Source organism: Lactuca saligna, chromosome 6 (assembly GCF_052625555.1).
Source record: "Lactuca saligna cultivar CGN05327 chromosome 6, ASM5262555v1, whole genome shotgun sequence".
Taxonomy (NCBI): domain Eukaryota; kingdom Viridiplantae; phylum Streptophyta; class Magnoliopsida; order Asterales; family Asteraceae; genus Lactuca; species Lactuca saligna.
Window position 1 is genome coordinate 135,867,693 of NC_136422.1, and position 14,286 is coordinate 135,881,978.

Genomic DNA, 14,286 nt, shown 5'->3' on the forward strand with positions numbered 1-14,286 from the left:
CTTACACGAAAAGTCTGATAATTAACTGTGACTGCTATAACTTCTATTGAAGTGATATAGTTTGTACAGAATGGAAATTTCAAGTTGTCACACTCGGCGAGTTGGATGTGCTTCAAAGGACTCGGCAAGTAGCCGAGTAAACTCGGCGAGTTGAGGTCAACATGGACTGTTGACCTGGACTAAGGACTTTGACCTTGATCAAGGTTAGCTATTCTATGAGGACAAAGACTTATAAGCATGTCATATTATGGTAATAAGTGGTGGAGTCTTTGACAAGTGATCGGAGAGCTTTGATTATTTACCGAGCTGAAATCTACGAGGTGATTTATCCTTACTATACTAAGGGGTCTAAGGCACTAAGGTCGGCCCCTTTGAATATGTTATCCTAATAGTGTTAAATGTATAGAATGAGTTAGTGTTGCATGCTAATGGTTATGACAGTTAGGTAGACTTGTAGGTCTACCTGTGATGTTATATGATTATTGCATGCTCGGTAGTTATTTTATATGTTATGTGGGTTAGATTGAGGTTGTACTGCTTCATGCGGTAGCCAACAAACCCTAGAGTATTCCAGATATGAGCTGAGGGCCCGGTAGGCATTACAGACTTATACTGAGGACTCGGGAGTATTCCAGATATGAGCTGAGGACCCGGTAGGCATTTTAGACTCATACTAAGGACTCGAGAGCATTCCAGATACGAGCCGAGGGCCTGGTAGGCATTCCAGACTTGTACTGAGGGCTCGATGGTATCCCAGATACGAGCTGAGGGCCCGTTAGGCATTTCAGACTCATTAGCTAGGGCCCAGGGGTAGTCCAGCTTGTAAAGCTATAGACCCAGTATATGTTGTTCTGTTTTATTGATATGATATGCTAGTGTTGATATTGCTATGTTGACTGTATGTGTATCGGTATTTTAGGGGTAACTCACTAAGATTTCGGGCTTACAGTTTCAACTTATTGTTTCAGGTACATCAGAGGATCGCGGCAAGGCGAAGGCGTGATCGTACAGCTCCTCCTATTATGTTTATGTTTATGTTTTTGGGAAAAACTCTGATAATCAATATTTTGAAAACAAAGTTGTAATGTTTTGATGAACTTGATATGTTTAAAAAGTTTAAATTGGTTTGAAATTTTGGATGTTACACTGATATTCTGGGTAGCTTCTCTTCCAATGCCCTATTTTGTGGCAGTGGTGGCACTCTGCCTCCTTGGGGTTTGAGTTGGGTTTAGTAGAACCATGTTTGGCTCCACTAGAAGAGGTGCCATCTTGGGACTTTCCCTTGTGGTGGCTTTTTGAGGGAGCCTTCCTCTTCTTACCCTTCCCTTAACCTATAGCCAAAATGGAAGCAGCAATTGGAGCGAGAGTTGATGCAACAAACTTATCCTTGAGATTTCTCTTAGAAGTCCTAACAAAGCCTTGAAGCTTGCTCAAGGTGAACTCCTCCTTATTCATATGGTAGGTCATGCGGAACTGGTTGTAGTAGGGAGGCAGGGAGTGAAGGATTATGTCAATCGCCAGCTCTTCATCAAAGTTGACATTCAACTTTAGCAGACGATCAACATATCTCTGCACCTTTTGGAGATGAGCGGTAAGGGACTCTCCACTACCCATTCGGGTAGTGATCATCGAAGTAATGATCTCATACCTCTCTTGCCTCGCACTTTGGTGGTACCGGTCCAACAAGTCTTGATGCATCTTGTAGGGATACGTGTCCTCATAGGACTTTTGGAGTTCAGAAGTCACGGTCACTAGCATGATGCAATGGACTTTTGTGGCATCACACTCATGGGCCTCAAAGACAGTGATCTCTTCGGGAGTCGCAGTGTTCATGTCAATCTCCTTCAGCTCCTTGTTAAGGACATACTCTTTGTACTCATAATGGGTGACCATTCTTATGTTACAGATCTAATCGTTGAAATTGTTTATGTCAAATAACACCCTCCCACACAAGTTCATGAGTGAGAATGAGCCAGAGGAACTCGAGCCGGAAACGTTTTTGTTGTTCATGTTCGACATCTGAAAAAGGAAAAGAACAAAGTTTGATTAGAAATAAATCCCTATATAAACACCCAAATGAGAAATTAGGGCTAGGATCCAACAACATTATTTACATACTAGAAAAGGGATGCCATAATCTAACAAGTAAATAATTTGATGGTAAGTGAATGACGATTCACTAATTCTCCATCATGAAAAATGAAAACAAGATTAAGTTTTAAATGTATTGAAAACTCCTAGATCTTTTTGAGACTCATTGAACTTTTTAATGGCATGTTTAAATCTCGATATGGCTCTCAAGTTTGTGACTGGGATCCCAAGGATCACAAAGCGGGTGTGAATAACCATACAAATGTACATGGTTCCCTCATTGTTATAGTCACCTATTTGATGTGCAAGTTAACCACACATGGTCCATCGAACTATGACAAACAATGAGTCACCCTTTGCCACCTTTGCTTAGAACCTAATTAGTGTGTTGGTTAACCACACACGCTCCACTAACGTCTTAGGAAGGGTACAAAGTGTAATTTAATGAAATTGCATCAATTCACTTTTCCCTAAAGTAACTAAGATTGAGAATTTCGTAAAAAAAGCATTTAGTTACTTTAATAATTCATTATACTTATTAATGAGAAAGACTTACCCTATCCTACCCGTTCGGCTAACGACCCTCCACCAATCAAGGAAGCGGTGGGTGAGAGTGGACACCCATTAAACGACCATTTTATAGGCCATAACCCTTATAACCCCCCCCCCCCTTCTTATAGATCGACTTTGTGAATGAGACCTACTAATGGTAAAACTAGCATTTTAAATAATATATATATATATATATATATATATATATGTGTGTGTGTGTGTGTGTGTGTGTGTGTGTGTATATTATAATATAATAAAGTATAAGGTTGAATTTTAAACTTGTAAAATTCTAAGGTTTGAAATTTAAATAGTTCAATTTAAACATTTTAATCACAAAATTTAAATTTTAAACTTTTCAAAACACAAAGGATCAAATAGAAAATAATTTTAAATTAAAAAATTAATTTAATGATTATCTAAATTTGACCTAATCGAGATTATTTACAAGATAATTCACCATATAAATTCAAATAATCAAATCTTATCAAATAAGGAATTTATTATTTAAATAATTCGTAATTATCTTTTGTTTTGTTAAGGATATTGACAAAAAGGGAATAAAATTCGGATTTTATTAAACCAAAACTATTTAGGTAAGTATCCTTAAGTAAAACAGCAAAAAAATCCTGAAAATCTTTCTATTTGACAGCTAAACTCGTCGAGTCCACATTGGAACTCGTCGAGTTCAACCTACTTGTCGAGTACCTCATGGAACTCGTCGAGTTCATCAAGCAGTTAGCACAAAAACGAATTTAAAGCTTGAACAAATAAACAAGGCGTCAATACAATAGGAACCAAACATAGCTATGATACCACTGATGGGTTTGAGCCAAAATAACATCTTATGTGCTTATGTAAACCCTAATGCTTGGATCTAGGTTTCTCTAATTGTACATGCATTCATCCAAGACTTTTAAACCCTAGATCTAATGAGAAGAATTCAAAATTAAAGATACAAATAAGATCTAGATCATTACCTCTTGTTGCTTGCTTGAATCTTCTTGTCTTTAACGCTTAGAGTCACAAGTGTCACTCCTCTAATGGCTTAGAAACACCAACTAGCAAGAGAATGATCTTGGAGAGAGGTTGGAAGCTTCTTGAATTCGGCTCTATCACTCTTAGGGTTAGGGTAACCGATTTCTGTAGCCTAGGAGTCTTATTTATACTGTGAGCAGCTTGGGTTTCAATCAAAACCCTAATGGACAGCTTAAACCCTAAGCAGCCCACGAAACCTTCTAGAATACAGGCCATGGACGAAAATATGATGGGCTCCCATCATAATTTCGATCACCCCTTTAATCAATTAGGTTTCCCAGCCCAAAATATAATTATCACACATTTGACAGTTTAAGTCCCCTTTGTTCAGTTAATCTCTTTTAGTCACCAAATTAATTCCTAATTAATTAGTGACTAATATTAATTAAATAATATGATTTCTCTTTTAATATATTATTATAGTATATTAATAAACCATAATATCTTCTCTCTCTCTCTCTCTCTCTCCATGAATCACCCTGTCAAGTTACTATGGTGAAGGCAACTCAAAAGGGCTTTGCACAATCGGGTCAAGTACTTACCAAATGTAGTTACGAGCTTAGACACTAATCCAAAAAAAAGAACCAAAAAAATAAGCTCACTACATGCAAAGGAGGCTAGGGTTAGGGTTTCTGAGGTTAGGAGAGTAATGGAGGTTGAAAGATCATGAAACCCTAGCCATCATGTCCTTTAAATATGTCCCAAGACCCAAGAATCAGGGTTTTCTCCCAAAAGCAGTTGCCACACCATGGCAATACATGGCCACGTCGTGGCGGTCATTAAAACCCCACGAGAAAAAAGATACCAACACGCGGTAGGGAAGCCTTCACCATGTCGTGGCTACCTAAAATGCAAATCAAAAATTAGGAATTAGTTTATACCTTAAACAGATGTTACATTTTAAAACTTGGAAATTTTAGATGGCCATGATGTGGCATTGGGTGGGACACAATGTGGCATTAGATGAGGAAGAACATGCATCTACGCAACACTACAACGTGGCGTGTAGTTGGCCACGATGTGGTGGTTGTTTTGTGCCAAAATCCTATTTTCGGGATTGGGTCCCTATTAAGGGCATTAACTCCAAGGGTTTTACATTTTGGCAGCATCCACTCTTTGAAAACTTTCCCATCCTAAAACCTAGCCCCATTATGGAAGATCTTGAGCTTGTGTGGTCACTTTGGTGTCTTCAAGGATAAAGAATAAGTCTCATGGAGCATTGATTTGTCTTGTAAGTCTCACCATCATCTTCTTGGTTACTTTATGGACCATTATAAGTATCCAAGACTCAAGCTTTATGTTATGAGCATGCTAGATCTAAGTTTTTGCCCACCTTTCTCTACGTTCAGTTTAGTAAAATGCTTGAAATCCATAAAGTTAGTAACTTTATGGAATGTTGAAGTCTCATAGTGGACTTATGTTCTAGATCTAATGTTTGATGCCATTTTAGGTTTCATGTGTGTGATCTTTGGTGGTATTTCTTCATTTTCACCTAATTTTGAGTGTTAGACTTGCATTGGACATGCAATACTAAAAAGCACTGATCTTTGTTATGTATTAGGCCTTAGGAAGGGTTATGAAAAGTGTGAAGGAAGGGCTGAACAGATTAAGAGTTAAATTTGTTAAGCTGCTGGAACCCTAGTTCCCACAACATGGTGTTTGAATGGCCATGATGTGGCGACTGGGGAGGGTGCCGATGATTTTGTCTTTTAGTGCCCATGACGTGGCCTATGGGTGGCCACGACGTAGACACCTGCTGAGGTTGACTTTTGACCATGGTTGATTTTTGATCAAACTAAGAGTTTAGGAGTGTAGACTAAGAAGGTGTTCCTTATTGTTGTTAGGTGTCTCATTGTACCTGTCTACCCGTTGTGTGTGTTAGGTGTTACATGGTATTTGTGAGGTGAGTCTTCTCAATACACTTAAATGTGTGGTTGTATATCCTTGCTAACCAGTTGGGTGTTATCTTGTTGATTATTATTATTATATGTGAACCTAGTTGTTGTTAACTCCTAGATAGATGTGAGTCTATGCGACTATTGATAACCCTTAGTGTTCCTGATAACTCGTGAGGTGTATTGTTAATATATAGGGAATGCTATTAGCCCACTCAGACCGATGATAGTCCCCAGGGTTGCGGATAAATTATAGTTTATTATTATGATGTGGTGTATGCGATATTTTGTGGAACTCACTAAACGTTGTGCTTATAGTAGTTGATTAATTATTTTGCGGGTACTTATAGGATTGTGAAGGTGGGACTGTACACATATACACCAGATTTAGGATTGAGATTTCACATTGTTTTCTTATAAACTTTGATATCTGAATATTGGTTTATTAACAAATGGGTTGCCCTAAATGTAATTTCATTAAATGGATGGCTTGTTTATTTTAGAAATGAAAAAAATAGCCTACGATTTTAGGATGTTACAATAATCATCTATGAAAGATACATAATAGGTCAAGCCACCTTTTGTGGAAACTGGTGCAGGACCACACACATCAAAATGAATAATACCATAATGAACAATATAACAAGACATACTTTTACCGATAGGTAATGTTGAGAATTTTACTAGTTTACAACCACTACAATAAAAAATATCACAAGTGTTAAAATGACTCAAAACACCAATAAATGCTAGAAAATGTAAACATGATACATATACATGTCCCAAACGTGAATTTCAAAGAAAAAAATATGACGAAATAGGACTCAAACATAAAGAAGACAAATCAATGTTAGAGGCAGCAACATTAGACACTTTGAGAATCTCCAATATATAAAGTTCCCCTACCCTACGGTTGATCTCAATCACCTTCTGGGTGTGTTGGTCCTATCGTAGATTCATTCAGGATTTCTCCAAGATAGTCGTACCCCTGACGCGGCTGACGAAGAAAGCCGTGGTCTTTCGATGGGGGCCTGAGCAGCAGGCAGCGTTTGAGACTTTGAGATAGAGATTGTGCGAAGGGCCAATCTTATCCCTGCCAGAGGGCGTAGAGGATCTTGTAGTTTACTGTGACATGTCCATTTCAGGGTTGGGCGCGGTGCTGATGCAGAGATGGCATGTCATTGCCTACGCTTCAAGTTAGCTAAAGCCTCACGAGGTGAACTACTCGACGCACGATTTAGAGTTGGGGCGGTTGTCTTCGCCCTCAAGATTTAACGGCATTACCTTTATGGAGTCCGGTGTACCATTTACACGGACCATAAGAGTTTGAGATACCTCATGGACATGCCGAATTTGAACATGAGGCAGAGATGGTGGTTGGACATGGTAAAGGATTATGATTGCGAGATCCTTTATCACCCAGGGAAGGCCAATGTGGTGGCCGATGCGCTTAGCCACAAGGCAGTGCCGATCAGAGATGTGTGTATGAGGATGACGGTGGTGACCCACTGTTAGAACAGATATGGGAGGCTCAGTAGGAGGCTACGAAAGAGGAACATCGGAAGAGAGAACGTGTAGTGGGTCAGGTTTCCTCCTTCGATTATTATAGCTGAGGATTATTGACACTACACCGTAGGGTGTGGGTACCGTATCATGGGGGTGTGCGTCAGGTTCTGTTGGAGGAGGCGCACAAATCCCGATTCTCCATTCATCCCAGGGCGACGAAGATGTATAGAGATCTTTGTCTAGACTATTAATGGCACTGCATGAAGCGCGATGTGGCATGGTACGTGGAACGATGCTTGACCTGCAGGAAGGTCAAGGTCGAGCATTAGAGACCTCACAGCAAGATGTAGCCGTTGGATATCTCGTTATGGAAATGGGAAGATATCACGATGGATTTTATCACCAAGCTTCCCAGGACCACACGGGGAGTGGACTCTATATGGTTCGCCCACTTCATACCGATCCCGGAGAGTATCTCAGCAGAGAAGCTGGCCGATATCTACATCCGAGAGGTGGTGGCACAGAACGGAGTGCTAGTCTCCGTGATTTTAGATACAGACGTATGGTTTAATTCCAGGTTTTGGAAGAAGTTCCATGACGAGCTTGGTACTCATCTGCATTTTTGCACCGCTTTTCACCCACAAACAGATGGTCAGAGTGAGCGGACCATCCAGACTCTGGAAGATATGTTGCGGGCGTACGTGTTAGATTTCAGTGGTAGCTGGGATACTTATCTTCTTTTGGCCGAGTTCTCATACAACAACATCTACCACGCAAGTATTAACCGTCCTCCCTTCGAGATGTTGTAAGGGAGAAGGTGCACGACCCCGATATGTTGGGGCGAAGTTGGCCAGAGGGTCATGGGGAGCACCGAAGTGGTGCTCAAGACGACCGAGAGGATTCAACAGGTACAAAGTAGGCTTCAGACTGCTTAGAGTCGGTAGAAAAGGTATGTATTTTTAATCTAAGTATTTTTGGCATTTTTAGCTGGAACTCGGCGAGTTGTAGTCCCAACTCGCCGAGTAGAGATGAGATATTGAGCACGTTTAAGTTGGCAACTCGGCGAGTCCATATCCTGGACTCGGCAAGTCCATATGTCTGGATGAAACCCTAATTTCAAAGGTTTGCACCCTATTTAAACATCTTTTTATGCCCTATAACAACCCCATTACGTCCAGAACACTCCCTCACGAAGCCCTAACCCTTTTTCTAGTAATTTGAGTGCTTTTGGTGCATTTCCTTGAAGTTTTGGAGAAAATAAAAAGGTAGATCAAGAGGAAAGGAAGAAGATTCAGAATCTTGTGCCATTTCAGAGCTTCTAGAATTAGACTTGAAACCCTCTCTGTTCCTTCATTATTATCTCCTTAAGAGCTTAAGATAGTCATTTTAAGGCCTCTTTTAGTCTTGATCTTTGAGTAATGAGCTTATAGTGTTAAAGGACTTCAGATTTAGGCATGATTGAGCTCTAGGAGCTCGGATCTATTGCCTTTATGAGCCTAACTTGTGTATAAGTCCTAGATCTACTCTTCTAGTCCTTGTTAAGCCTCTTATTTCCCTTTTGGTGCATGAATACACATAAAGTTGGAAACTTTACATGTAAAACCTACCATAAGAACCAATATCTATGAATGGAATGCATTGAACTCAAGTAGAATCGAGTATATAGTAATTGCATGCATGCGACTCAGTAAGTCGTTCTTCGGACTCGACGAGTCGAGTAGCGAGTCCCTGTTTTTCCCCTTTTGAGTTACGCTGAGTGGGATCAGTGAGCTATAAGTGGACTCAGTGAGTCGGAAGCCAGACTCAGTAATGGAGGGACTCAGCGAGTCAATGCCTTGACTCGGCAAGTTCAAGGCAATCGTCTTGCCTCAAGAACAGACTCGACGAGTTGTTCATACAACTCGGCGAGTCACGGACCAGAGTGTTTATCGGATGGAGATGAACTTGACGAGTTGTTCATACAACTCGGCGAGTCGATTGAAGGACTATTGGATATCTGTTTAGAAGGAGATCTCGTCGAATCAATGCCTAACTCGACGAGTAGGGTCGAGAGTGAGGACAACTGACTGGATAAGGACTCGACGAGTTAGCGAGCCAACTCGACGAGTCAGGTCAATTGGAAGTTGACTTTTACTTTGACTTTTGATTTGGCCATGGGTAAAATGGTCATTTTACCCTAAGGACAGTTAGCAGTGTTTGATTGAGTGTTTCTTGGGAATTACAGCTGGAAGATTTCTGGAGCAGCAGACAGATAGTTCCCGCTCAGATCAGCAGCTACTTCGAGGTGAGTTACCTTCCAGTAGCGGTGGGTCTACGACCATAATGTCGGCCCACCAGTAGGAGTAGTGTGTTAGATGATTATCTTTGTGATATCATCTAGTTTTGCTACTACCTGATATGTTATGTGCTAGCTTGATGTGTTATAGTAGTAGAGTTCGGTTGCTAGGACCGAAGGGTAGTCAAACACCCCAGATACGTCTAACAGTATGTGATGTCATGATTATATGCTAGTATGATCTGAGATATGTGTTAGGGGTAGTATGGGGAACAGTCCCCGAGTTCGGTTGTTAGGACTGAAGGGTGGTCGACACCCAGAATGGCCGCACGGGTTGGTCAGCACCCCAGAATAGCCGTACCGGGTAGGTCAGGCACCCTAGAAATGCCTGACAAGTATGGTATGTTATATGATTGTACTGTATGTTATATAACTGTATGGTATGTGGTATGTTGGGGGAACTCACTAAGCTTTGTGCCTACAGTTTTCAGTTTGGTTTCAGGTACGTCTTCATCAAAGGGGAAGGAGCTGGCGCGGTAGCGATACATCATACACATACATTATTTTCCGCCTTACGAGACTGTTCTGGGATTTGTATTCTGATATTCAGTTAAATTCGTATTTTGGTTTTCAAACACGATATATGACTATGAGATGATTTGATCATACAATGTTTTATTTACAAATGTTTTTCCCAAGTATTGATTTAAAAATGAAATTTTTGGACGTGAAAATTCGGTTGTTACACCAATGATTTTTCTTTTTGTAGAAGGCACACTCATCATAAGCAACCCTTGGAGTTTCTCGAGACTAATTAGTGGAAACAGCAAGCACAACATGAGTGGAAGTAGGAGTAGATGTTGCTTTAGACCCTTTATCCCCATGAGACTTGATACGAGTTTCTTCAACAATCAACTCATGAAAAATAGAGTCCACTTAGGGAAGGGGGAACGATGAAGAATCGTTCCACATATGCCTTCAAAATCAAAATGTAAGGCCATCAAAAACTAAACCAAACGTTGTTCTTCCCTCATAGCAATATAAGGCTTAAAATCTTTTAACTCTTTAGATATAGTAAGAGCGAATTGATCCCACAAATCAGACATATTGGCATAGAAATCTTGAATACTCATGTCATTTTGTTGAAGGGCATGAATGTCATCTTCTAACTGATACTGTTTAGAAAAGTTGGACTGAGTAAACAATCTCTTCAAATCATTCCAAACTTACCAATGGATTTTGTAACATAATTATTAATCCAAGTAATAACCTTGGAGTTATCAATTTCCAAAGTATCAACCAACAAATCGAAATTCTCAGCTTGAGGCACTGAACGTTTGGTTTTACCCCATTAACATAGACCCACATTTTCTTCTCATAAAGGAAGTTTTTCATAACATAACTCCAATACGTGTAATTTTTCTCATCTAATCGTATACCGATTGACTAAAGGGAATCATCATTTCCAGTCATGTTGGTAACAGATTGATAACCACAACAATAATCGACAAGCAATCAGAGAACAAGAACAAAAAAACAACGAAAGCAGCAAATCGAATAAATAGAAATCAAACCAACAGAAGAGGCAAACGAACGACAACATCAAACAAATAGCAACAGTAAACCTAGAAAACATTCTAACAACACATCAAATCTCAGCTCTGATACCATGAAAATTGAACAATATTCATATTTGAAGAAGAGAAAAGCTAGTTCTTCATTAGAAAGTGTTGAAAAGCTACAAACTAAATGGAAGAGGAAAAATACAAGGGGAACTAAACCCTAAAGGTTAAATTAAAAAAAGTAAACAAGTTGGCTAACATGAAAACAAACAACTGGGCTAACATGAAAACTATGGGCTAACAACCATTACTTATGCTCAACTGAATAGGCCTCATTGATTTAATTTGTGTATTTTTCTATTCCCTGTTTAATGAGTTTTTTACTCTCCCGTTGTTATTAAGATTTGGGCCTTTCTACACATAATGAGAAATTAAATATCCTCTACTCTTCTTATCCTAAAAATAATGATATATGTGAATTCCATTAAATTTACGGTTCCACTTTTTTATTTTCACATTTGTTTTGATTTAGCAAGTAAAAAAATTGATAGGAAACAAAAATACAAGGGTATATTAAAATCATCAAATCAAAGCCCAATTAGACTCCTTATGAGCTCTTTAAAATAAGTTCACCTCTCGTAATTATTTTATCAGTTATAATAAGAAGAAATTCCAAAAATCAAACAGACTAGTCGAACAAGAATGAGTCAATCAAAGATTCACTCATTTTGTCAATTTTTTTTTCCTATTTTCATCAGACTTTTAACAAACAAAACGAAAATAAAAAAAATGACTAGAATATGCAATCGACAGTTATCATATGGAATGAAGTAAATTTAAAACCGAGACTCTACGAAAATAAAAATAAAAATTAAATGAATTAAAAAACAAAGACTTGGCAATGGTTTACCCGAGAAAAAGCAAACAGAAATAGTCAAAAAAAAATGCCATCATATTATGACGTCATTTGTACCACCATGCATGCATTTGCAATACAAACCTTAAAATTGTAGCATTTAAATTTATTAAATTTAATCAACAATGATTAATTAATTAACCACTAATATGTACCCAATTAGTTCTACTGGGAATTCCATCATATACAACCGACAACTGGTAATACCCTGGTGGCGCCACCTCAGCCGTCGCCGGTACTGAACACACCACTACATAATTCTCGGTAAATCTCCGCCGTATCTCCGCCATCTCCAAAATCAACACCCTTTGGTTCATGGAAAAAGAATGAGTAGTAAACGACGGCGCCACCATAGTCACGTACACCTTTCCACTTTCCAACTCCTTCCCATTTCCCCTCCACCGGAAATTAACCGCAATTTTCTGTTCGTAAACCAGATTCACTCCCGGTTTAATTCCGGTGATGTTGGGTCGTAATTTTGGGCCGAGTAAATATGGCGGATAGAAAGCTTCGACACTAAGCTCCGTCGGGAACATCGCCGAGAAATTATAGTTGGCGTTCGGATTACTCCCGCCGACGATAACACGGCCATCTGAGAGCAAATGAGCACTAGAATGATACATCCGGGGAATCGTCGTTGGGTTCATGGTGTTGAATTTTCTTGAAAAAGGTTCGTATAAAACAGGGTGAAGTACAGGTTCTCTCGCCATATCCCACCCGGCGGCGCCACTTGCAGCGCCGTTTATAATCAAAACCTCACCTGTTGGTAACAATAACATGTCCCCCATTATTCGTCTGATCGGCATTTTTGTCATTTCCCATTGTGGATCATCATCGTTTAATCTCAGCCGTCCACAGCTCTTCGTCGCCGGCACAAATTCATTACCAATAGCTTGATCAACGGCGTCCGGGACTGTTCCACCGCAAACAAAAACCTCCGCCACCGGAGGACTGGTTTTGGTGCTACCGGAAAGATTCAATGGAAGCAAAACAGATGAACCAGTGCTCGGATAGTTACGAGATACTCCACCGGGTATCACCGGATACTTCCTTACCACCTTGTTGTGAACGTAATCAAGTAATATTGCACGATCGTTGGCGAAAATGAAGAGGTTTCCATCGGGGTTGAGATGGATAAACGGGTAGAGATTGTTTTGGAACTGGTCGGATCTTAACGTTTCTTCAAGAAATGGAAGTTGGAATTCTTTGAAATCTTTACCTGAATTCGAGCTTTTTGGAATGAATTCATAAGTAAACTGCCGTCTACCTCCGACAATGATCACTTTTCCGTCCGGCAACAACTGGTTTGAAGCATACCATCTCGGGGAAACCAACGCATTTCGAGTCTCGACCCAATCACAGTCTTCACAAGGACTAATCGTTCGAATAACCCTTTCGCCGTCGTTATTCCCACCGGACTGAATCAAAACACCGTCGGGCAACAAGGAACCGGAAGAACACCAGGTGTCGGACAAAATGGTGAGTGGACGAACCCCACGTTTTGAAGGATAGAATTCAACGGAATGCGCGTAACAATCCAGAATGGGAGGACATTTCTCTGCTGGAAAGGTGATGTTTGAAGGTCCGAAATCTGTTCGATCAAAGGTGATGATACGATCATTCGGTAAGAGTGCCATATGCATGGCGGAAACACCAATGCTCTTCTTCAAAAGCTTCCATTTTCCTTTTGTTGGATCCTGCAATGATAATGATGAAGGAACTGTTAAGAGCAATAATATTATGACAACTGACGCCATTAATTGTGTGACGATGGAGTTTGGAGAATGGAGAAGGGATCGAGGATGAGTGAGGATAGTAATTGAGATATATATAGAGAAGGATGGTCTTGAAAAGTCAAATGGTTTGTTGGTTTTGCAATGAAAGCTCTTAAAGCCACTTCGCTCAGATGTTTTGGCCGATTCTTGAAATTATTGGAACCATGCAACTAAATTTCACTAGTGGCACTTTAATGGTCAAATTTCATCATCAACTTTCTGCATGTTAAATTTTCACTACCCGGCACTTTAATGGCTTGGGTCTTTAATTAAAGGGTGGTAATTAATGACACATCTGGATAAAAATATAAGGTACCAAACAAAATTGAAATCATAAAGGGTTTGTAGTTGTATCAGGTGGTGCCCTCTCTTTTTGAGGTCGAAGGTTCAAGTTCCGTCGTATACATAAATGGAATAGGTGTTGTTATTTTAGGATTAGATTTGATTTGCCGGTTAAAAAAAAAAAAACAAAATTGGAACGTAATTTTATTTAAATTTGTATTTGTGCCGTGTCCGTGTCAAAAGTAAAAACAAGATGCTATGTTCATGTTTAAAATTCGATACGAAATTAACATGATTTGGCATCTCTTGTCGTATTTTTCTTGTTTGTCGTGTTATTTATGATTATATATTAATTAAATAAACTAATTGCTATTTATTTAACATATATCGTGTCATG

The 14,286-nt window shown here is 39.5% G+C and overlaps 1 pseudogene; it reads right to left on the bottom strand.

The window, feature by feature from the left end:
- Positions 1 to 11,775: 11,775 nt before the first annotated feature.
- Positions 11,776 to 13,644, bottom strand: LOC144999832 (aldehyde oxidase GLOX pseudogene; annotated as a pseudogene).
- Positions 13,645 to 14,286: the final 642 nt, after the last annotated feature.